General features: G+C 41.6%; 1 protein-coding gene across 1 annotated transcript in view; it reads left to right on the forward strand.

Annotated features, from left to right (window-relative positions):
* The window catches only part of LOC144800004 (cytochrome P450 4B1-like), a 334268-nt gene that overhangs the window by 261125 nt on the left and 48101 nt on the right, over positions 1-25042 (forward strand). The window lies entirely within an intron of this gene.

Below are 25042 nucleotides of genomic sequence, written 5' to 3' on the forward strand. Positions count from 1 at the left end.
TTGCAAAGGAACATTTGCCCTCCACATCGGATGTTGTGTTGCAGATCCTGGTAGTTGGCTGGCTACCCCAAGTTGGAGAACTGGTTCGAGAGAAGATCGATAACAAGAAAGAATTTGGACCTTCCTATCGGGCTCCGGTTCCAGTCCTTGGAGTTAAGGGCACAAGAACAGTCATTTTACCCCCTCTTACAGGTCGTAAGGAAAACAGGATTATCTCCATTGACAATGTCAAGATACACAGAGTGGCCGATTCTTCTTAGTATGACACCGGCAGTCTCCTGTCCTTCCATTGTGAGAAATTCTGTTTTGGCCACTGCTTCTAATCCTGAACCTGAAGTAGCCATCGAATTACCTGCACTTTCCAGTCCTTTATTAAGTACTTTGCCTGGTACAGACCATGATGACATCGATTACACTTACCCCACTGACTTATCTATGCCTGACCTGCAAACACGTTTGGCCACAGAATCAAGATTTTCATTTGACACTGTTTCCATTGCCTCGAAGAAACCCTCACAGTTTGCAGTTTATGCCACTTTATTTAAAAAACATTTTTTGATTCCCCCTTGGACATATATTTGGCTGGTACTTTTTTCTATTTACCTTTTTATGTCAATTGGTTTTGTGTTTTATTTTTTTCGATTCATCAATGGACACTATGTCGAGGAAAGAACATGCATTCGACATCTCAATGGAACTTTGGCCCCCCTTTCCTCGTCACATTCAGCACACAGATTGAAAAGGGACTTGACATTTGTTAACATCACTGCTTGGCCAGTCCTTGATGGAATTGTGTGGGTTGCAGTTAGATTTCAAATTCATGGCCCTACAGAGGTTGTTAATGTCCCTAATGTCCTTAGAGTTAACATGGGGGATGTAGTGAAACAAAACATACGTTCTGATGATTGGGATGTTCAGGCCGTGGAGAGTTTGTTTTCTGATTTGAAATACTATGCTGCCTTTGATGCTGAAGATTTGTATTTAGAATCTGCTAATTATGGTGATTTGTTTTACTTCCAACATTTTGGCAATCACTTCTTACATAAAACTTCTTCCAGTAGGAATGCTGTTAATTTTACGCAATGGGAGCATTGCCCAGCTCCTAAGCAAGGCAGTTTGAATACCTTTTTGAAAAAGTACACTTATTTTACTGACTTCGATCAGTCCAATCCCGAGTCTTTTTATTTTAAAATGTCACAGAAGCCAATGTCTAAGGTTAGACTAACCGATACTAAATTGTTGTACTCGAAGTCCTTCCTTGATCAGTTAGCTGTTGGAGGCTACGAGTTGTGGAAGGAAACTATTGACCTTAAATCTGTTTGGGGTTCTAAAGGCTGGCAGGTACAAGGCACTGAGGCTTTGCACCGTGCATGTCTCATCCCAAATCATATGTTGTTTTTGAATGCAACAATTTCGCAAACAACATGCTTTGGATTGGCTACTTCTAAAAAATTAAATGCTCCTACCATCCCTGAATTGGAGGAATATTCTGGCTGGAGTAATTTTACTCAGTTATCCATTAGGGAATTACGGACCCTTTTGCTTAATTCTACCTTTAACATATCCAGTATGGATCCAAAAGGTTGGCTGATGTGGCACAGAAGTGCTGATTCATGCCAGCACCGTTTTCTGGATTTATCTGATGGTTTTAGACAGGTGAGACCTGATCCCCGTTTTGAAACTGACCATTCTGTCACGACTTATTCAGTAGGCAAGTTGTGTCAAAATTGGCTGAAACATTCTACCTGGGCTGCGGTTAAACTGCACCTATCTAAGCTGAATGAAGATGTAGATTTAAATGACTTCATAAAAGGCCCAGCTAGTGGTAGAACAAAAAGATGGATATATGCTATTTACAATGAAATCTGGAAGACATCACAGGTTGAGGCGGCGACTCGCCTTAGAGCAATTGATCAAGCTAATCTTGAAAAAGTGCTTGCAGTGGTAGATAATAGTATTAACATGCTTTCTTCCCGCATTTACACGTTAGATAATATTGTGCCCTCTGTGGTGGATATTGTGCAGGATGAGGTATCTGCTTTATACCATGGACAAAATCAATTGCGTTCTGTCATGCAATTTGCGTGAACCCTACAGACGTTGAAATCTGGCAAGGTGCCATGGACCTACATGAATGTTTCCTCTCTCTTTGCCCCTTTTAATTTGACTGACAAGCAGCGCTTGCTTTCCATGCGAGATGCGTCTTTTTAAATGTTTTTTTTTTTTTTTTTTTTTTTTTTTTTTTTTGTTCCTCATCTCAACCATGGCTGAACCATCAGAGCCGTGGGCTCGAAAGAGTGTGACTTGGAAGACTAAAATGCTGTCTCAGTACATGACTGGTAGGGGTCGGTCGTTTAAGAGGGAGCGCCAAGACCCTACAGCTAGATTAGCTTAACGCTAAGTCACAACCCCTTTAACAATATAAGATGGAACTTGCCATTAGCCAAATTACACCACCGCCTATGCCACAATTGACCTTAGGTATGAAGGACAGATGTGAATAAGCAAAAAGGAGTTCGACATGGCTTCGTAATCAAAGGAACTGGGAAAAAAAAAAAAAAAAAAAAAAAAAAACCAGTTTCTACTCATTGAGACCAATCGAGTTTCAACCAAAAAGCTCTTTTTTCTGGTTTACCTCCTCTAGATAAATCTAGTTTCGATATAGAAAGCATGGAGGAGCTCCAATCTTGTAGAGTCGGTGGGGAGGCCTCTTTCCAACGCTTACAAATCTCTCGTCGAGCCACCAAAATTGAGTAGAACAAAAGGTTATTATTTGCACTACGCTTTTTGTCTTTTACTCCAAAGATTACAAGGCCTAAATCTATATTCACCATGGTACCTATAGAAGATGTTAGTCTGTTGCTTATTGATTGCCAGTAAACTGTTAGATGTGGGCAATCGTGAAACATATGTGCATCTGAGGCCTCGACTTGTCCACACCGAGGGCAGGCCACTGGTGTACCAGATGAAAATTTGGACAACCTCTGAGGCGAATAATAAGCCCTATGGAGGGTAAAGAGGTGATTTCTTCGCAGCCACGCTGGTTTTACAATATCCCATAACACGGTAAAGGATATTTCCCAAAGTTCATGCAGATTAGTTATCGGCAATAGACGACCCCAAAGATGATCTGGAAGGTGGAATATTCCGTCTATTTCCTCTAAGATTAAATTATAGAAATGGGAAACCTCTTTGGTTTTTAGGGCATTGTCAAGTAGGGAGGATTCTAGTTGGCTGATATCACCCAATAAAGGGATTAGTTGGCGAGTGGAGTCAGATTTTTGTGCTGCCGCCCAACTGGAGATCTGGAGAAATTTCAGTCTTGATAAGTTTGAGCCTACCCTACTCACTAGATGTTCCCAGGAATACATTTCCCCTTCAAAAAAGAGATCACCCCAAGTCAAAATCCCAGCTTCTTTTAGCGGGCTTATCAATGCATCTTTAGTCCATTCAGGTGGAGCTGGAAGATCCCATATAGGAGAACCGTTGGAATAGTAGCCTATTTTGGTAGTAGTTCTAAGGTTGTACCAGGTTCTTGCCAGACCCTGTAGTATCTTCAACTTAATTTTCTTAAAAAATTTTGGATCTCCAAACTTAAATAAAAATCCTGTTTGATTTAAGCCTTCACATTTTAGTAGTGTAGAAAACATAAGGCCTATGCCCTGATCTTTTGGAGTTTTAAATAGGATTCGAGCATGTGCCAACTGGAATGCCCAAGCATAGATTTGGATATCGGGGCCAGCCAGACCCCCCTTCTCCCTACGGCGCCTTAGTTTATTCCAAGAGATTCTTACAGACTTATTCCTCCATATAAATGAAGTAATGTCACTTTGCATCTTTGCTATCATTTTCTTCTCAAAGTAAAGTGGTAAACTATTGAAAATAAAGGTCAATTTAGGCAGGAGGGACATCTTGACCAGATTCGAGCGGCCTAAGAGCGTCAATGGGAGATGTCTCCAAGAATTCATTAAGTTCCTGCAGTCTTTGGCTACCTGGGTAAAATTTATGTGGGCAATCTGGTTGATATCATTTAAAATTTTAATACCTAAATATCTCATATTGTCACAGGGTTGTACTGGTAATGTCGTATTAGTAATGTTCCATACCATTACCTCGGTTTTTGTGGCGTTGATTTCATAGCCGGAAATTTTACCGAATTTTTGTGCCAGATTAATTACTAATGGGAATGCTGTGTTGATGTCAGATGTTAAGATCATAAGATCATCCGCGTATAGAGACACTTTTTTTTCCCAATTTCTGTGACTAAATGGAGTGATGTTAATTTCTTCACGAATCAATTGGGCGAAAGGCTCCATATAAATATCAAAAAGTAAGGGCGAGAGCGGGCAACCCTGCCGGGTGCCTCTTGTAATGGTAAAGGGTTCCGACAGCCCACCATTGACCAAGACCGAGGCTGAAGGTTCATGGTATAATAGTTCCACCGTTCTACGAAAAGCTCGGCCCACCCCAAATTTTTCCAAGGCCCCCGACAGGTATTTCCAATTGACCCTGTCGAAGGCCTTGGCAGCGTCTAAAGCAAGAATGGCCAAGGGCAGTGATGAAGTAGTTGCCATGTCAATTGCACCTATAAGGTCGTAAATTAATTCGTAGAGTTGGCGACCCTTAACAAAACCCTTCTGGTTAGAGTGTAAAATTAAGGGGGCTACCTGTCCCATTCGTATAGCTAGTATAGACGCGAAAATCTTATAGTCAGCGTTGAGGACTGAAATTGGGCGATATGAGCCACAGGCTGTAGCTACTTTGCCTGGTTTCAAGATAAGCGTAATGGAAGCTTTGTTCCATGATGGAGGGGGGAAGTCTCCCTCAACCAGTATCAGATTAAATAAATTGGTAAGAAAAGGGGCGATATCGGCTACAATATGCTTATAAATCTCTACCGGAAGACCATCCGGGCCTGCCGCCTTCCCATTTTTACTGTTTAATATGGCTGATGTTACCTCCTCTAACATAATTGGGTGGTCTAATAGGTTCGCCTGCTCTTTAGAGAGAGTCGGTAGGGTGATTTTGTTAAGCCAGTTTTCTATCTGAATTGGGGTGATATTGTTGTCCTCCCTATAGATAGCTTGAAAAAAGTCTTTAAAAGCTAATCTTATTTCTGGGTCTGAAGTCGCTGTACCAGAATTCGTTATTATAGAAATGATATTATTACGTTTTTGATCTGTTCTGGACTTCCAGGCTAACAGTTTGCCTGCCCCTTCGCCAAATTCGAAATTAGCTAATTTACTAGCTTCCCACCTCTGCAGGATTCGCTGATTTAGTACAGAAGCCATTTGTCCTTTAAGTTTCGTGAGCTCCTCCTGTTTGGTCTGTATAGCATAGTCTGAGCTGTTGTTTGTATTTTCTAAATATGATTCAGCTTTTAGTATATTGGCCTCTATCTGTGAAACCTCTTGAGTATATTGCTTCTTACGGTATGAAGTTTTGTTCTTGACAATCCCTCTCAAAGAACATTTGAATGCATCCCATACTAAACTGTGTGACGCCGAGCCAATGTTGGTTTTAAAAAATTCTTGCGTCTCGACCTTAACATAGTCCAGATCCTCAGGGGATGTAAGGAACGATCTGTCAATTGTCCAAGACCTTGTCACGGTGTGAGACTGTAGTTCAAGGTCTAAACATACTGCCGAATGGTCGGACAGGTGTGATGGTAAATAAGTTATATCCCTTACTGACTTTTCCAAGCACTTGTTAACCAATATGAAATCGATCCTTGATCTGTGTCGATACTTATAATTTCGAAAAGAGAAGCCAGATTTCGAGCCCGATCTTACCCTCCAAATATCAATAAGTCCGTATTGGTGCATATTTTTAATTAGAAAATCTCTTGATTTGGAATGTAGCTGTTGTCTGGTAGAAGTGGACTTATCCAACTTCGGATCAAGGACGATGTTAAAGTCACCCGCTATTATCATTGGTTCTGGAAAATGTAACAGCTCGGAAAACAACGTGGCCAGAATAGATGGGTCATCTCGATTAGGCCCATAATAGCCTACTAATGTAATGCTTGACCCCCCAATCATTACTGTCGCGATTGCCCATCTGCCATGCGGATCGACCTTTTGTTTCAAGAGTTTTGTAGTGATGTTTTTTTTAAAAAGAATGACAACCCCTTTTGTGTTAACTATCTGAGAAGTAGAGACTGTTAAATCTATCCATCTATTCTTTTTTACCAAGTCTAAAATTTCATCTTCAACCAAATGTGTCTCCTGGAGGATAATGACCTGGGCACCAAAATCCCGAATATATTGTACTATTGTATTGGCTCTAGGTTTGGTGCGCAGGCCATTAACGTTCCAGGAGAGAATCTTAATGGTGCTCATACTTGGCATGTCTACTGATATTTATTGAAAGTCCTGCCGATACATTTCCCTTAATATTGCTAAGATAAGAAAAGCTAGCCCATTTTTTATTTATGTAATTATCGACCGCCATTTTAGAAATGAGAAACATTTTATTTTTTATTCCCCTAACCCCTTCCCTCGTGTTGATTTCCCCCCCACCCCTGAGGAACCCTAGATTATCCAACCGGAAGGGATCCGGTTTGTGATACCCCTAAAGCTCTATCTAGGCTCAGGCGGAACGTTCTTAAATTAAGATAGTAGAGGACCTAATATAAGTGATGTGTCTAACTCAAGTGGAACCTATGGTGAAAATATAATTCAATAGCTTAAAGTAGTATCTATAAGTGGGTTTAAAAGTGCTCTTTATTGATTTATTGATTTAATTTGTGAAAAATGTGAAAGAAATGTACAAACACACACACATATATATACATACATATATACACACATATATATATATATATATATATACATACACATGCCTTTCCTTCACTTCCCACTCTCCCATTTATCCCCTTTTTTTTCCAATTTATTTTATTTCCTTCTTCACCCCCTTTTTTTTTTTTTTTTTGTTTTGTTTTTTCCTTAGTTTTTTTTTTTTTTTTTTTAGTGGAGCATTACGTGGTTGTGAAGTGATATTAAAAAAAAAAAAACACATTTACCCTTCCCTTTTTTCTCTCTTTTCTAAGTTGACTGTTACGTTTTCCTTATTTTTCCCTTATTTTATTTTTACTTTCTTCTGTAAGCAGGATCAAGTAGGATTTTAAATTATTTTTTTTTTTCTCTTTTTCCTTCTCCCTCCCCTTTGTAGTTTCACTCATGAGTAAGCGCTATAAACTCTATGGAGTTAATATTATAGAAAAAGCTATAGTAGCAGCTGACATTATTAATTGGAGGTGCCTAAACTTAACAATAGTTCATCTGCTGCTTGAACAGTATGAACGTTATACATTTTGTTGTTTAGCATAATCTTGAGAGCTGCAGGGAAACTCAACTGGACGGATGCTCCCAGGTTTCTAAAGGCCTCCATTCTTCGACCCAACTCCCATTGTCTATCAAGGGTCGCCCGCGACAAGTCAGAACGCACTTGAAAAGAGAAACCTTCACCTGACAATGATTTTTGTTTTAAAGCTAAGTTTAAAATATGGTCCTTGAGTTGAAATGTGTGAAAATTCACTAATATCTTGCGAGGCTTTGTACGTTGCGGATTGCGCCTGAATGGGTCCCTGTGAATCCGCTGAATATCCTGATTAAGCTCCTCCTCCGTGTGTTTCAAATTTAGGGTTTTAATTAGGAGTTGGATAATGTATGCTTTGATATTAGTACCTTCATTTGCTTCTGGTACATTCAAAATGCGGATATTACAGCGCCTCGAATTATTTTCCAAGTGTTCTATTCTTTCCGCCAGTGCCGTGTCTTCTCTTTTAAGCTTCCGTATCTCCTCTTTGGCGTTGTCGAGTTCTATGGACATTACCGCTGTTGTCTCTTCTAAGACTCCCGTCCTAGAATATAACCCATCAATCTTACTATCTAGTGATTCACAGTAGGACCTTATCTCTCTTTGAATTTTAGATGACTCCTCAAATCCACGTTTGATGTCGACTGTCAAGTTAGTAATCATAGATAATATTGTAGAGAGGTCTGAAGGAGGAGTAGAAACAGCGACTTCTGATAGTGAATGCTCATCGGAACTGAGAGATTGGGAAAACTGACTTAGTTGCTGTACAGTGCCCTGAATACTGAGAGCGTTTTGGTCCAAGACTGGAGGCACTTCAGTCCCTTGAGGCGGATTATCTGGTTCTAATACTCGACTCTTACTTATTTCCGCAGTGTTGCAACTATCAGGATCTACCTGTCTAGTGTCGCTCGTGTTGGTTTTAAGGGCTTTAAGAGTCTCATTATCACCTTTAGAGACTGAAAGATTTTCTAGCTCAGGAGCTAACTGTATGCCATCCATAGAAGGAGAATCAGAAACAGGGACTGTAGTCATATTGCTGGTTAATGCTAAGCTTAAGACTGCCCCAGGAGAGGCCCCACTGGAGGAATGGTCAGAATGTGCAAGGCTCAAGACCTGGGGAACCACTTTAAAGTAAGAGCGCAAAGAAGGTGTTATCTTTGTGCCCGGGTCTAACACTGATTTTTTTTTTATTAGACCTCTTCGAACGTTTGGGCTTGGCTTCTGCTGAGAGGTATGAAGAGGGCTTGGGAAGCGTGGGTTTTAAAGCACCGCTAGTCCAGGTCGATATCTCAGCATTAGTATCTTGAAACTCCTGCTCGGATGCCTGGGAAGTCTCCAGTACTGGGATAAAGTTAGGTTTTTCTGGAATTAACCTCCCTTGTTTGTTTACTGTGCTCCGTACTTTAGCTGATGTTTTACCCCTATGGCCTTTTCTGGGTATTGTAGGTGTCAGATTTGTTACTTGTTTGCAGTGAGTAATAGCTCTGCTCCTGAGAGAATACAAATTATTTGCGGGGGTTATAGCTTGCGTTGTACTCGTTGCATTTATTTCACTCTCAGGTTCCAAGCTAGGGTGTAACAAAATCCCAGCCTCCAACTGTTTAGCAACCACCTCCTCCTCCCCTGCTCTCTGTAACCCCTTCACCTTGTTCGTTAGAAGAATGTCTCTCCCACAGCCTTTCGCCTCCTTGCGCTGTGGAAAATCCTGCGCGGAGTTGTCCTTGTCTCTGCCTCGGTTCGCCGCCTCTGTTTGCAGGTTATCTCCCCCCGGTCCTGCAGCTGCCACTACAGTGTCCCTTCGGAGAGAACGAGCCCGCCTTTCTCGTCTGCACTCCAGGGCGGCTCGGTTCCACCTCCAGGGAGCCGACGCAGAAACAGAAGCAGAAGCAATTAGAGTGTGGGAGGTTGACTGGGTCGACAACACGTAAGTTACCGCCGGGTAGGGACTCAAACATGACACACCCCCAGCGAGCCCAAACATAGAGGGTTTTCAGTAAATTACTGCAACTCCGTGAAAAAGTGCAAAAGCTGAAAATAAATGTCTTTTACATGCGAAGACAGCGCAGCGGTGATATACGCTCAAAAAGAAGTAAAAAACAAGAGCCTCCTTAGTTTAGCCCTCATCCGAGAGATCCCGGTTAAGAACGCCCGTGTGAGCTAGAGCAGGGTATCGCGACCGCTAGCCTGCAGCCGCCATGTTCCTCCCCTCGTGTCGTCTTTTTAAATGTTACATATTGAGAGATTAGAATCCTTGCCTTTTTCTGTGGCGGAGGCCACTGCTGCAACGTGGCTTATCCACCGTTTGATAACATTACCATTTGCTTTGTTTAAGTTTACCAATTGTATGCGATACGTTGCCATAGGTCAATATGAACCCTTAGGTAGTGGGTTTCTCCATGAAGTTTGGTCCCTCCCATTTACTTACAGATGTTTAAAAGACGGACAGGAGGTTTATCTGAATGGGGAGGAGTGTACAGAGACACCAGATCACTCCTTAATGTGTAGACACATACAATTGCACGGTTCCTGTAACCAGGACCGGCCAAATTTAGCCTGTGTTTTAAAAGGAACACCAGTTCCAGCAATCATCCCCACTTTTACCTTATTGGCGAACGAAAGTTATTTGCTTTTAAATAATGAGAATTGTTGTGGGTTAATTAAAGGTGTTGCTTATGTGGTAACCGTATCTGAACGTGTGGTTTGCTGCAAAAATGTACTTTACCCACCCACGCATGGGAACGGGGATGTTTCCATCTGGCCGCGCATCCCAACCTTGACAGTGGAGTTCAATGGCATGAGTAGAATAAGAGCTCTTTTGTCCCAAAAAGAAGTGGCCTTGAGTTCAGCTCGAGAAACATTTGTGCTTCATATAGCTAACACCCGCACAGAGGTTCAGGCCCTTTTAAATACTGATTTGCCGTTGCATTTCAGCGAGCTGGTTCATTCAATCTTTAACGCGTCCTCCACGACTGGTCTGGCGCACTTTTTTAAAATAGTTAGCAGCGGACTCTTGACTTCACTTGAGAAAATATTTGGGGTCATTCCTGCTTTCTTCCATTCTATTTTTTCAAGTCTGTTTGGTGGATTCCCAGTTTTGCTAGCACTGGCGGCAGGCGTTCTGGGGATCTTTTGTTTTATTAAACATGGATGCCCTTCCTGTGCAAGAAGTCGCGCAGCCCCTCCTGGCACTGTTTCGCAACAAGATGCTTGAATATTATGGCACTCTGCCGCTTGCGACTTTAAGCACGGCATATGGATTATCATTTAGATTTTCCTATTTTACATGTGTCCAGCCTGTGTTTCATTGCCTCAGCTGCGATTTCGACTGGGCCCTTGATTTGTGTCTCTGCAAGACGGTTTCTCCTGACGTCGATTTTAATCAGCTGATGGGTCCCGTTGTTACTCACGAGTTGGTTTGTTCTGGCGAAAGGATTATGGCCTTAGCAGCGATGCATGGACTAATGGGTCATTGGAACATACTCGCAGCAGCGCACGATTTCCTGGCACAGAGCTTTCTTGAGAACCCACTGAGCTGTCCTCTGATGGTGATAGAGGCTCCGGTACTAGAGGAGCACGTGTGTTCTTTCCCACTGTTGAATTGGATGGCTGAACTGTTTTCGGATGAAGACGGTGATTTCATGTTAGAGGCTGTAGCTGCATATTTTGCATATTCGGTCTTGCCCTAAATTCTTTTCAAGTTTCGGATACCGGACCCTTGTTTTCTACTGACGTAACTTTTTGCCAATTTGGATTGCAATTTTCACCTCCCGGAACTATTGGCTTGAGTATAAGTATGCACTGTATTGACTTTTTGGATTTTTTTTGATTGGTTTATAAAAAAAAATTCCACCAATTTATAGATTATAACTATGCTCATCATTCTTGAACTCTGCTATCATGAAGAGGCCCTTATCTTATCTTATCCGTGCTCGGATCATGGGGGGTGTCATATAGTTACTGCTTATCTATATACTGTGTTAAGTTAGCATGGGCTTATTAAATGTTTAAACGCCATTTTTCCTTTTGCTGCTTCTGCACACGGCACATAATTGTTGATTTAGCTTTCAACCTAGAAGAGCGTTGTGATTTACATGAGAATAATATGTTATTGCTCTGATATCAGCTTTGCTTAATAAACTATGTCTGTACAGAGAGTGCTGAAGCTTCAAGGATAACACGACACAGAATTGTTATGAGGTCTGATCTCCGCACCTTCATAGACATAACATAAGTGCAGCTCCTGCCAAATTCTGGCTTTAGGCGCGTTTTATATTGCTTTGCTTAGAGCACACATACACACTTGATGCGGTTCGCATGCAGAGAGCTGGTGGAAGCTGATGTGATCTCTTCATACTAGGATCTTGAGGTATGTGCCCGCCCTGCTAAAACCCAAAGAGACCTTCTTAGATATTAATATAATATGCTAGTTAGGGAGGGTGAGAATTAGGTGTTGTTAACGCTTATTCATTACAGCATCATAGCATGCTGTCACCTTTTGCTTTCTATGGACTAGTAACTATGCTGATAACTTTGCTTCTGATAATATGTTTCCTTGTATTATCTAAGATACTGCGTTTGAGAAGACGGCATTAGTAAATAAATATTTCAAATGTGCACGTTTCCTCATTTACTCCACGTTCTGGTTTGGAATGATTGTATAACGAAAGAGTGCTCATGTGTTCCACGTAACCTGAGGTATCGTAAGTTCATGTTCTGGTTTGTCTAATCATTGGAAGTTTGTTATGAGCAATGAGACACTGTAGCTAGCCTGGTAAGGGGATTTTGGGTACTGAGGTGAGTTTTGGGCCACCCTAATTCGCCGAGGTTCCAAATCTCTATGCACAGTTCTGTAGGAGAACGGAATCCCTGCTACATTACCTTGGCTCCAAGTTGGACTTGTGCTGAATCGTCAGGCTGGATCTGATGTGCTGAACCCTCTGGCAATGGTTGTAAGGCAGCAGATATCTGTTAGTGAACTGAACATAAATCTTTAGACACAACATACAAATAATCAATCAAAAGAGGATATTCTATTTCAGAAACACCCCTATATTATTTTTCTGAAGCACCTCAAAGAAAAGGAATTTCAAAACAACTATTCTTTTAACAAACTTTGACTTGTAAGTCATCACAATACAGCTTCTACTTTCTGAACCTTCCCTATTGTGCAAAACTGCAGAAACCTCTAAAATTATTTTCTTTCAATAAGAACAACCATGTTTTGCCCTTTATGACCATGCTCTCATATTATAGGTGTAACAGGAAATTCTAAAATTATGAATGTAACAGAGCTCCATATTACATGAATAATTGACAAATTAATCCTAACATAGTAAGTACATAAATCTCTACAGAAGAACTTGTTTGTGGCAGACAAGAAAACAGGCAAAATAACATTTTGTTCTTAAAAATGTGTGCTAAAGGCATATGGGCTTCTTGCAGAACCTGAGAAAGTCCCAAAAATTCAACGCTTGAGAAGCCCTTTAATGTATTGCCCTCATAACTCACAATGCGGGCTTAGTAGAAAAGTATACAGTATTACTCAATTTTAGACATATAGTGAAAACATAAGAATACAAAAAATTAAAAAAACATTGTGTGTTGTATTAAAAAAGCAATTTATTACAAATCAATAAAATCAATGTTATATAACATCAGTATAGTGCCATACATACAAATTTAAGTTCAGTCTTCGTTAAAAAAATTGCCGGTACATTTACAAAGATAAAAGATCATAAAAATCACAGTTTGTTAGGGTTGTTGACGCAGCGTTTCGGTGTATAACGGTACCACCTTCATCACGACAAACAATTCTATACAAAAGAAACATATGATTAGATACATTCCATGGTTTATTAAAAAAACATTTTTCAAACAGTTTCCGAGGCACAGTTTTGTTTTCACCCTTTATGCTATTTGCTTTTCTGCAGCAAAGATATATTAACATTCATAAGTCATTCTGGCATTTGAGTTATACTGGGCTATACATATGGGTTCATCACTTTGGTGACAAGAAGTCACCCTAAGGTAGCTATATGAAGAAAATCATAATGCATACCTGTGAACAATTAATTATTATCCCTCTCGTGTCAATTGGAGGTAATTTGATCGTTGTGCGTCAAATGATAGAGACTCTGGTCTATTATTTCCAGTGTAAAATTCTTTTCTGTAAGAAGCATAAACTTACATCACTTGTCTGTCCTTTCTATGGCTGGTTTATATGTTATCTGGAAAAGCCCATAGTGTTTGGATGGCATATGTTTTTTACCTATTCAATTTCACGACCTCAGTGATAAGGAAGATGTAGCTAGAGGGGGGCCACCGTATTATAAAGAGAATGTCACTACAATGAAGCAAATTCAAGTGTTAAGATATAACTAGATATACCAGAGGTTATTATTTTACACAATATAAATACAGCTAATTTTGTAGTTTGCTGAAAGTATAGGGTTTGTTGGACCTATTACTGGTCTATGTTAAATAGAAAGATTTTCTAAGTACAAAACATGCTGGGATCTTTTATATAAGCACAAGAAATTGATCCCAGGAGGACAGTTTTCTGAAAAATTGATATGTTAAGCAACATACTCACCCTCAAAGCAGGGATTTATGGCCCTTAATGTAGCGTCACTGGATTCTTTTAACTTGCTACCAGCGCTAAGTATCCTTTCGCAGTGTCTGTTTCAGTTTGACCTGGGGAGGTTTACATTGCAATCATTTTTTCATCGAACATGACTAGATGTTATAATTCAATATCTATTTTCGTATGGTTCATGATTTCACTAACCTACTACAGTTAATTCTTGAAGCTACTGTAGGAAGTGATGGTATTTTTATAACCCAGCTTCTATTATTTGTTCGTGGATGACTAGTTCTCCGGTAATGGTATTAGTGTATGTCACCACTATTACACCTTCACCAAAGGACTCCTATCAATCAGTGAAGCACCAACACCCATCCTCAATACCTCCATCAACTCAGTCACATTCCCGGACACCTGGAAACATGCCACCATCATGCCCCTGCTCAAGAAACCATCCACTGATCCAGACACACATTGCAACTACAGGACCATCTCCCTCCTACAATACCCATTGAAGGTATTAAAGAAACTAATCACCTGACTCCTCACTGACCACCTCAGCAACCACCAGCTCCTTGATGCCAGGCAGTCTGGGTTCAGGTCCAACTACAGTACAGAAACAGCACTCATTGCTGCAACAAAATACATCTGCATGGTCCTTGACAATGGAGACATGTTAGCCCTCATTCTCCTGGACCTCTCTGCAGCATTTGACATTGTCTCACACACCATCCTCATCAGGCACCTGCATGAGGTTGGCATCCAAGGGTTTGCTGTCCACTTGATCTGCCCCTTCTTAACAGATAGATCACAAGCTGTCAGCCTGGCACCATACTCTTGGGAAGAACCCTGAAGCCCTCTATAGAGTCACTCAAGGTTCATCGCTCAGACCCACCCTCTTTAACACATACATGATCCCTCTGGCTAATGTTATTTGACACATGATATCAATATCCTCTCCTATGCAGAGGACACACAACTCATATTCGTCTTCTCTGACAAGATCCCCACTTGCATAACCGAAGTCGCTAACTGGATGAAAGCCAACTATCTCAAGCTCAACACGGACAAGACAGAAGTGCTGATATTTGGCGAAAATACTTCACTGTGGGACTCCATCTGGTGACTGGCCGAACTCAGACCCACAGCGAGAACCCATGCCAGGAACTTGCCCAGCGAATTTTTTACTTGACTTTGCAAAATTCTTTTGAGGATTTATCCTCAGACCAAAATCTCATAGGATTTCAGTAATCGCAAGAGTTGACGACAATATTTTGTGGGGCCATCCTATATAAGGAAACTCCTTTTGGAAATAAACTGCCAGTTCATGCAGCTATCAACAGTGGTGATAACACCTTGAAGAGGGTCTTGGAGAACAGGTATTTTCCTGCGTAACCTGGACAGTTTCAGGTAGGAGAAATTGATGGATACAATTACTGTAGGTCTTCCAGAAAGGCCTTCTTTTTACATTTTAAGAGAAAGCTTATCACCATTAAGAGATCTTAAACTTGTTTGGGTGACAATTATTGAGAACTCAAAGCAATATTTAACTTGTTTGTGTTAGAACAATTGAGCCTTGCCTCATTAGTGACTACGACTTAGTCTATTTTTGTGTGTGAGTGTAAAATACAGTTCTACTTATATAATCTGAAAACTTTACTGGTCCATGGCAACAAGTTTGGCCTAAGACCTAGTCTAGAATAAAGAAGAACCACAGTCATCTCCTTGAACACAGTTTGTTATCAAGAGGATGAGAATTGGTTTTGCTCTACCTTGTGACCAAAAGGTGAAAATTGTATTCATGGCTTTAGCTCAGCCAGAACTCAAAACTCCCCCATTCCTTCACAATTTGTAATCCGGCATAGTGAAGAATTTTCTTCCACCATCTTGGGAGTTTAGGTTGGATAAAACTATTATTATTATAAAATTGCAAATCATCTAACCGAATCAGTAGATGGTAGTAATGGCATTTCCCTACCAATAAGATGTAATTCCTGGCAACCTTTCCCTAACCCCCGACCCCAGCTAAGTCTTGTTGTCGTAGTTTTTCTTAGCTTGTTTCGTGCCTACCTCTTATATGTATCTTGGGGCTTGGAATCTTGGGTTGGAATTGTATTAGGTCTTGGGTTTCTAGAGAAGGAAGGAACGATGATTGTGTAGAAGAGAAGAAATGATCGCTGTGGAAGGAGGATAGGGCAGCTGCTACGCTGAATGAGAAAAAACCTGTTAAGCAACTTTGTAGAGGTGACGTACCAAGGAATCGAGGAAACAAGTTGTGTTAATAGCAGCTTTGGTTTATTCTTGTATCCTGTAACAACACAAAGCAGCAACCTCCACCCAACTCAAAACATCACATTCTATACAGAATGTAGAACTCACTAACCAAAGAATTCTTTAGTAATACTTTGCATGATAATCATTTGACATCTTGACAATGCATTACCACAAACTTGTTCAGGCACATTCTTTCAACATAACACTACCACTTCAAGGTTGAGGCAGCACCAGATCACATTCTGCTTCTGAATAAGCATTCTGAGCCTGATAGGCCTCAGAGCTTTCTTTTTGGTTTTATAAAGTGCAGCCCAAGATACAATCACATCATTACAATATATTGGCAATGTGTACAAAATGTGGTTATAACAGACATAAAAAATGTAATTAAACAGTTGTTCAATATATGCATATGTACAGTGACAGTACTGATTCCAAGGAACATAATCTGAAGTAGGGCACAAGTAGAAGTACATTTTAAATTGGAGATACCACAGCACCGAGACCGCCCTGATCGCAGCTACCGATGACATCCGAGCCCTGCTCGACGACGGAGAAACAGCGGCCCTCATCCTCCTGGACCTCTCCGCGGCCTTCGACACTGTCTGCCACCGTACCCTAGTACAGCGCCTCAGCAACGTCGGAATCCAGGAGAAGGCACTGGAGTGGATCATCTCCTTCCTCGCCAGAAGGACACAGAGAGTCCGCCTCCCCCCGTTCAAATCGGAGGCCACCGAAGTCATCTGCGGCGTCCCTCAAGGCTCCTCGCTCAGCCCAACACTCTTCAACGTCTACATGAGCCCCCTCGCAGCCATCGCACGCCAGCACAACCTCAACATCATCTCCTACGCCGACGACACCCAGCTGATCCTCTCCTTCACCAACGACCCCGCCACCGCAAGAGCCAACCTACACGAAGGGATGACAGACGTTGCCAAGTGGATGACGAACAGTCGCCTGAAACTGAACTCGGACAAGACGGAAGTCCTCATCCTGGGATCTTCACCCTCCGCCTGGGACGACTCCTGGTGGCCCCCCGCCCTGGGCAGTGCACCCAAACCCACAGACCACGCACGCAACCTGGGCTTCATCCTGGACTCCTCCCCCTCCATGACCAGACAAGTCAACGCCGTCTCCTCGTCATGCTTCAACATCCTGCGCATGCTACGTAAGATCTTCCGATGGATCCCCACCGAGACCAGGAAGACGGTCACCCAGGCCCTCGTCACCAGCCGTCTGGACTACGGCAACTCCCTCTACGCCGGAACAACCGCCAAACTCCAGAAGAGATTCCAGCGGATCCAGAACACCTCAGCACGACTCATCCTGGACATCCCCCGCCGCAGCCACATCTCCGGACACCTGAGAGACCTGCACTGGCTCCCGGTCAACAAGAGAATTACCTTCCGGCTCCTCACCCACGCACACAAAGCCCTACACAACCAAGGCCCAGGATACCTCAACAGCCGCCTCAACTTCTACGCTCCCAAACGCCAGCTTCGATCGACCAGCCACGCCCTCGCCGCCGTCCCCCGCATCCGAAGAGCCACCACAGGAGGAAGGTCCTTCTCCTACCTGGCCGCCAAGACTTGGAACTCCCTTCCGACCCACCTCCGCCTGACCCAAGACCACCTCGCCTTCAGGAAGCAGCTCAAGACCTGGCTGTTCGAGCAGTAGCGGACCCCCTCCCCCCAGCGCCTTGAGACCCTCCGGGTGAGTAGTGCGCTATATAAATGCTTTGATTGATTGATTGATTGAGATATTCTAGCTTTCTTTTTGAGGATTTCAAAGAGGCAACTGTCTTACAGGCCGGTAAAAAAGTGTTCCTTACCTTGACTGCTTTAGTGCTCATTTCTTTCTGATATCATGATGCGTTAATTTTCAAATTACAGTTTCTTAAACTAAAATAAAGCTTGTGGAAGAGCACAGGCTTTCTGCTCCTTCCAGAATTTTGGAACTTTTTTGGGCAGTGACCATAATATGGAATTTTCCTCCCTAATGCCACAGGATGTTTAGATTCTATTGAAGACAACAAGGGGAAAGGTTTATAATTGAAACTCCTCTAAAACTGCAGGCAGAAAATAAAACCATAACACATAAATCGAACATGAACGCCAAAATTCATACAGAGACTACTAGAGAGTAACATTCCAGTTGCTCTATCACTATGAAAGAATCTCTGATCACCAGTCTACATGTTGGCCATCTTGTATATATTGAAACCCACACTCCCACATCTATTTCTTTGAAGAAAAGGTAACTCAAACTTAAGTAAACTTGTGAAATTCATGTGGAAAATGCTAACTGTTTGATAAGCATGGCTGCACTAATCCTTTAGAGTGAAAGGCTTAGGACCTAGGAACCTAATATTAATAATTGTATTAAGAGAGTGTGCACCATTGCCATATCATTTTACAAACAGGCTGACTTTAGTTTTGCTAACAAAAAGAACAGACGTGCTGCCAAGAGGAAAACTTCCATTGTGATGTTTAGAAAGTTACTTGTTGAGAATTGTATTAAGAGAGTGTGCACCATTGCCATATCATTTTACAAACAGGCTGACTTTAGTTGTGCTAACAAAAAGAACCGAAGTGCTGCCAAGAGGAAAACTTCCATTGTGATGTTTAGAAAGGTACTTGTTGTAAGCCACCATGTTTTTGATACAATTGTGTAACTTTTAAGTATATCTCTTACCGAGGCATTGTTCATGCAGATACAAGAAGGAGCTCAGCGACTATCTGTACCCTCTCTTTATTGAAAATCATTGGGGGGGGGGGGCGAGGTATAAAGAAACCTGAAGATTTTGAAAGATCAGGTACGAAGACTGGTTTCTTGGAGAGAATATTAAAGACCTCCTATCCATCTCCAAATCTAAGAGCTTTTTCGCGGAAAATGGGGATAAAAAATGGCTTAGCATAAAATAGTGAGAGAAAGTGCTAATTATTCAGCCAATACCATAATTGGTGGGCTGATGATAGTTTATACATAAAGGCTAGCGATAAGTTAAACTCATTATTATGAATGGAGTACAGATGTGTGATGTAAGATGCTTTGGGTTTCTTATAATATATTGTTTTATTCTGTCTGCTTAAATAATTATTACAGTTCTCAGCATTTTAATACACAAAGTTTGTGTACCGATTGCACTTAATAAATACAATTATTATGAATGAAAGTAGCTTTATTCGATTTCAAATAGTAGAAAATCACAAAAGCACAGATTAAAATGCGTTTCGTCGTCATTTACAGTTAGTAATCTAAAAAGATACTAAAGACTAACATAATAAAGCTTTAAGTCAATGTTAATCTAAATCTAATAACACTTTTTAAAAACATCGCTACCAAATATATAGTCATTTCATCTTGTAGCATTTGCAATTTCAAAAATGCTGGTCTATACTGTTTCAAATCCCATGTATTCAGAAGTGTTAACAAATACATCTTTCTCGGAAGCGAATAGAATTTACAAAAAAGGGTACAATGTATCGTTGATTGAAAAGATATGTCATCACAAGGGCATAGGGGAAAGTTTTTAGACCAGGTGTTAGCTTCGGGAAATGTAATTAACCTGAAAAAACTCCCCCCCCTGAATCGAGTTAATAACATCCGGGAATAACTGCCAGTTAAATATGTCTGTATCCCCGGACCCTGTAAGATCATATTCTCCATGACCGTGATCTTTTTGCCCTCTACCTGCCATCGTTTGTTCTCTAGTAAAAGGAGACAGGTTTCTTTCAAATTTTTCCTTGAGGTTTTTACTAGGGAAATTGGAGAGTCAAAAAATTCATGGTGGCCAATCTCTTTTAAAAAAACCTTTGACATAAATAAACCAATCAACTTCAGGCAATCCTGGATGACATTCTTGTTTAATTCGGGTTCATCTGAAGTCCATATCTTATGCCACAACAGGACTGGGCTAATTTTAATCAAATCTGTAATGTGATCGAGACCTCATTCCTTGTGGCAAACATAGGATGAAGTTGTCTTAGGTACAGCAAGCAAGTATCGGAGGAAAGCATTTTCGCCTGACTGTATGTCACGGGTATCTGCGATCCCCATATACCCGCTACGTATGTTGCAGTGGACACACATATCGCCCTGTAAATATCCAACAAAATGTGGGCCGGTCTACCCCCTAGCTTGTTTGCAAAATGACGTACTGCCCCAATAGCTCGTGAGAAAGCTAGCTTCCTAGCGTTCACTGCTGACGACCAGGTGCCCTTCTTATCGAAGTTTATCCCCAAATAGGAGAAAGTATTTGTTAGTTCTATCTATTCTCTTTTTAGAGCAACACGTGCTAAAGGTTTTTATCAACATTGATTTTTAAACCTCTATTGGCCATATAATCAGCAAAAGTGCTAAGTGCTCTTTGCAGGCCATTTTGTGCCCTGGCCGTAATGACAGCGTCGTCCGCGTAAAGCAAGATCGGTGCAGAGAAGCCATCAATCTGAGGAAAATCATGATTTTCTTTCATAAGGTGAGTTGCCACAATGTTAATATAGAGGTTAAATAAAAAGGGTGCCAGTATGCAACCCTGGCGAACTCCTTTTTTTATTGGGAAAGTTCGTGTACATTCGCCCTTTTTGCCGTATCGTACCTTAGCGCCCGCCCCCGATAAAGTTCTTTAATAAAACTTAAAATGTTGGTTTCAATGCCTAAGTGTAACAGGGTATCCCACAGTATTTCGTGGCTCAGGCACTCAAATGCCGAACTTAGGTCGACGAATGTTAAAAATAGATTGCCCTTTTTAGCTACCACGTATTTACCTATAATTATTGCTAGGTTTCACCCCTGTTCCACCGTTCCTATTCCTTCTTTAAAACCATACTGAAACCGTGAAAGCACTCCAGTATCTTTTGCCCATATCTGGAGTCTATTTAATAATATTCTACCTGCCACTTTCATCAGGGAGTCCAACAATTAACTTGGCCTGTAACACTTAGGTTCAGTTCGTTCCCCTTTTTTCAAGATAGGGACCACAATGGCCTCTTGCCATGAATTTAAAAAGCCTATTTCTTTGCTGCTATTTAGGACATTAGTTAATAGGGGTGCCCATAGCTTAATATTAGTCTTAAAAATATCTACGGGGACCCCATCTGGCCCTGCACTATCAGCAATAGCTACCTCGACCTCTGGGAGGGTAAAAATAATGTCTAACGGGAATGAATCTTGTAAATTATTCCCGTCTAACTCATAAGAAGTTTCAGTTAACCTATTCCATGTTAAATCATCCTTTTTATAGAGTTCTCTAAAATAATTAACCCAGGTATCTTCATTAATGGCCACCTCCACAGAGTCTGTTTTCCTCTCGACAAAAAACGGTGCATTCACTGCCTTCCAAAAGCTTATATTATCTCTCCGGATGCAGGCTTGGTGTAAAGTTTGCCAAGCATCCTGCTTTAGTTCCTTCTTCCTTGTCTTAATCGCTTTATAGTAGGTGGCTCTAGCTTCCTTTATCTCAGAGCGTTTTTTTGGTTCCTTTTTAAATGATGTCTTCAGGGCTGTGTGTGCCTTACTGCAATCTGAGTCAAACCACCCCTCCGCTTTAGTTCTAGAGATCTTCTCAGAATTTCTTGTGAGACATTTACAAATTTCTACAGAGATTCTGCTAAACGCCGAAATTATGGAAGTACAATCATTCTCTTCTCCTAAACAAGTCATAAAGTCTTGGAGCTTATTCTTTATTAAACCTTCAAGGAAGGCAGTGGGCGCTATCTTATTCCATTTAATGGAGTAGCCATTTAATTTGGCTAAAGTTAACCTCTAGCTATATAAATTAGTAATAACATCATCTTTCTTGGTGTTCTTTGATGTAAAAGTTAGGGACACAATAACAGGAAAATGATCGCTAATTGCGACGTCATTAATTTCAAACTTATAAACATTCCGTGAGTAACTATTAGACACTAAAACGAAATCTATCACCGAATTACACCCCCTACCGTTAAAAATTGGTGTAAAAGATCCCTGTGGATTACATAATTCATTTGCAAACCCTAGGTCAGATTTAAATATTAAATTGTTAAAGAAATTCCCAATGGCTGTATGAACAAAGGGGGTGCACGGGTCTCCTTGTAGAATGTCCATCCCGCAAATTCCTGACTGACTGTGTAAACATACATAACAGTTAAAATCCCCCAGCCATACTACACAATTCCCATCACAGATATCATATTGTACGTTTTGCAGTTGTTGCGATATCACATCCAATACATAAGTTATTTCAAGCTGTGGAATATTATTATAAAAATTGAACAAATTAATAATTTGATTCCCTCGTGCTTTGAGTGTCAATAATTGATAATAATTCGACCCACAATTACATTTCTCCACCATGATATTTACAGTATTCGATATATATGTACAAAGTCCCCCTGCATTTCTACCCCTTGATGTCTGCCTGGTGGATGTATGAAAGGTTTTGAAACCGTTAATGTGGGTAGGCTCCTGTTCCCAGCATTCCTGAAGGCAAATGATGGAAAATGTATCTATAAAAGGAAGGAAGAACGGGTCTTTAATCTTATTAGAAAGCCCCGCCAAATTCCAAGATACAAGGTTAAAGTTATCACGCTTTTCAAGTGTCTTACTGAGAGCTTTCCCTTTCTCAATATTAGCCGAGCTATTTTCTATTAAGGTAGTGTTCTTGCCTCTGACCTTGAGGTGTGTGTTCATGCCCAGCGATTAAGGATGTAAGAGGTGAATTACTTAAGTTCCCTATAATACAGTTGTCGATGTTAGAAGGGGGCGTGAATTTCCTTCCTTTACTGCAGGCTGAGTATTTTGATTATCCTCGCCCATATGCAACATTGGTGGAATAACCTCCCTTAGGCTATGTACCACTGGGATATTTTGGTGTCCTAAATCCTTTTCCTTATTTGTTCTATGACCTATGTGCGTCCCTAGTCAGTCCACCATTTCTAGACTGCCAAACCTATTTTGGATGGGTATGGCGTTCCAGGAATTAATTAACAAATGCCCTCCATTTTCCCTCCTTACTCGGGTATGATGTTTAACCTGTATCTAATCATCTTCAAAAATGGGCGATGGATAAAAATAGGAGAGTGGTCGAGGTTCTATAAGTGATTCTAAGGTTTCGTGCCTCCATGTGCAAATATATTCCACTGTACGTGGGTCCCTAAAATTTACTAGGACACAATCACCTCTAATAGTTTTTGTGGTGTTTCCAAACCATGGAGTTCTACGAACCATAAGAATTTCACTTGTAATATGTCGAGGCAGAGGGCGGTATACATTAAGCCAATGTGTCACCTTGTTCTTCAGGGCCTTATACGTTTCATCAGCGGGGTTGCTTAGTACCGGAACACCTGTCAATGCAATCAAGTATGGGCTGGTTTCTGGTGGTAGGTCAATACTATGCCACCCTCGCCGAGGCCCTGTTAGCAAAGCACCTTTTTGCTCAGTACTATTTACTTTGGGTTTTGTGCTGCCCCTATCGGCTAACTTGATAGGACTTGCAGGTTCCACATGGGAATTTATTGGGTGGGTATCAGGATTAGTTGAAATAGGTTGTTTACTCAGGAGCGGGGGTTTATTAGTAACCTGTACTTCAGGGACGGTAATTGATTGAGTGATACCTACTTGTTGCATCTGCAATTTCGGCGCTTCTACCAAGCCCTTGGTGACCAGTTCCAGCTTTAGGAGTTGTCTCTCAATATTTAAAAGTCCTGATTCTAGCGGTTTTACGAGAGATTTTAACATCACTCCAAGTTTCGCGAGGAGAGAGTCATCTAACGTCTCGGTTCTAACCGGGGTTTCAACGCCGCCTCCGGGGATTGAGTCTTCACTCAGTAAGACTGGGGATGGGAGGGCCTGACTCATTAAGGTGTTCATTAAGGTGTTCCCTGCAATATCCCCCTTTGAGTTTATAGCTATGTCACTCTTACCTGATCCCTTCGCTAACTTAGATTTTCTACCTTCAGTGATTGTTGTGTTAGACCGGTTCCTTTTGGGAATTGCTCCCATATGTCTCTCCCGAAGTTGTCTAGTATTTGGTATCTCAGTTAAGCTACTCTTATGCGTATCTAGATTTTGTATGATAATTTCGGGTGAGACAGGAGGATGTTTCTGAGTGCTCGGGGGGCTACTTATTAAGGCTTGGATTTGTAGCAAATTGGGTCGGGCAATATTCTCAGGGGTGCGGGCTGTAGCGATATGGCCCATGGAAGATCTTTTAGCCAGGGCCAAATCCTGTGACACCCGACGCTCCATTAAGCCAATTCCTTGATCTATAACAGAATTCGCTCTAGTGATAAAATTGTCCAAGGTGCCTGTTAACATCATCCCTGAAGTGTTTGATCTAGTCTTGGAGTCCCGTGCAGTCATAATATATAATATTGGAAACTATGGAGGCAAAACTTACTAAGGTACCAAGATGTACACAAATAACTCGTAAACACGTAAGAGAAGGGGTCTGGTCCGATCTCTTCATGGTATCGAACGGGCTAAAACGGGCCTGCCCTTGGCCCGGGCTTCGCCCGGCGCGCGCGTCCCGCGGTAAGCGGACAAAGATCAAACTATATGGAGGGGAGAATGGGCGGGAAGAGTCACAGCTGCCACCAATTCGATCCCGCTCGGGCTGCTGGTCCTCGCAGTCCCGCAGCGCTACTCCCCAAACAGCGTCTGAACACGGAGATGTTCCCAGATTGCAGGCAAGTGTCTTTAAAACAAACAGTGTCCCAGTAAAAACTTCTACGAGCGGTGCCGCGAGAAGTTATGAAGTGCAGAAGGGAGTGGGTGGGAAGAGTCACAGCTGCCACCAATTCGATCGCGCTCAGGCTGCTGGTCCTCGCAGTCCCGCAGCGCTACTCCTCAAATGGCGTCTGAACACTGAGATGGTCCCAGATT

The sequence above is a fragment of the Lissotriton helveticus genome, chromosome 1_2 (genome assembly GCF_964261635.1).
Source record: "Lissotriton helveticus chromosome 1_2, aLisHel1.1, whole genome shotgun sequence".
NCBI lineage: Eukaryota > Metazoa > Chordata > Amphibia > Caudata > Salamandridae > Lissotriton > Lissotriton helveticus.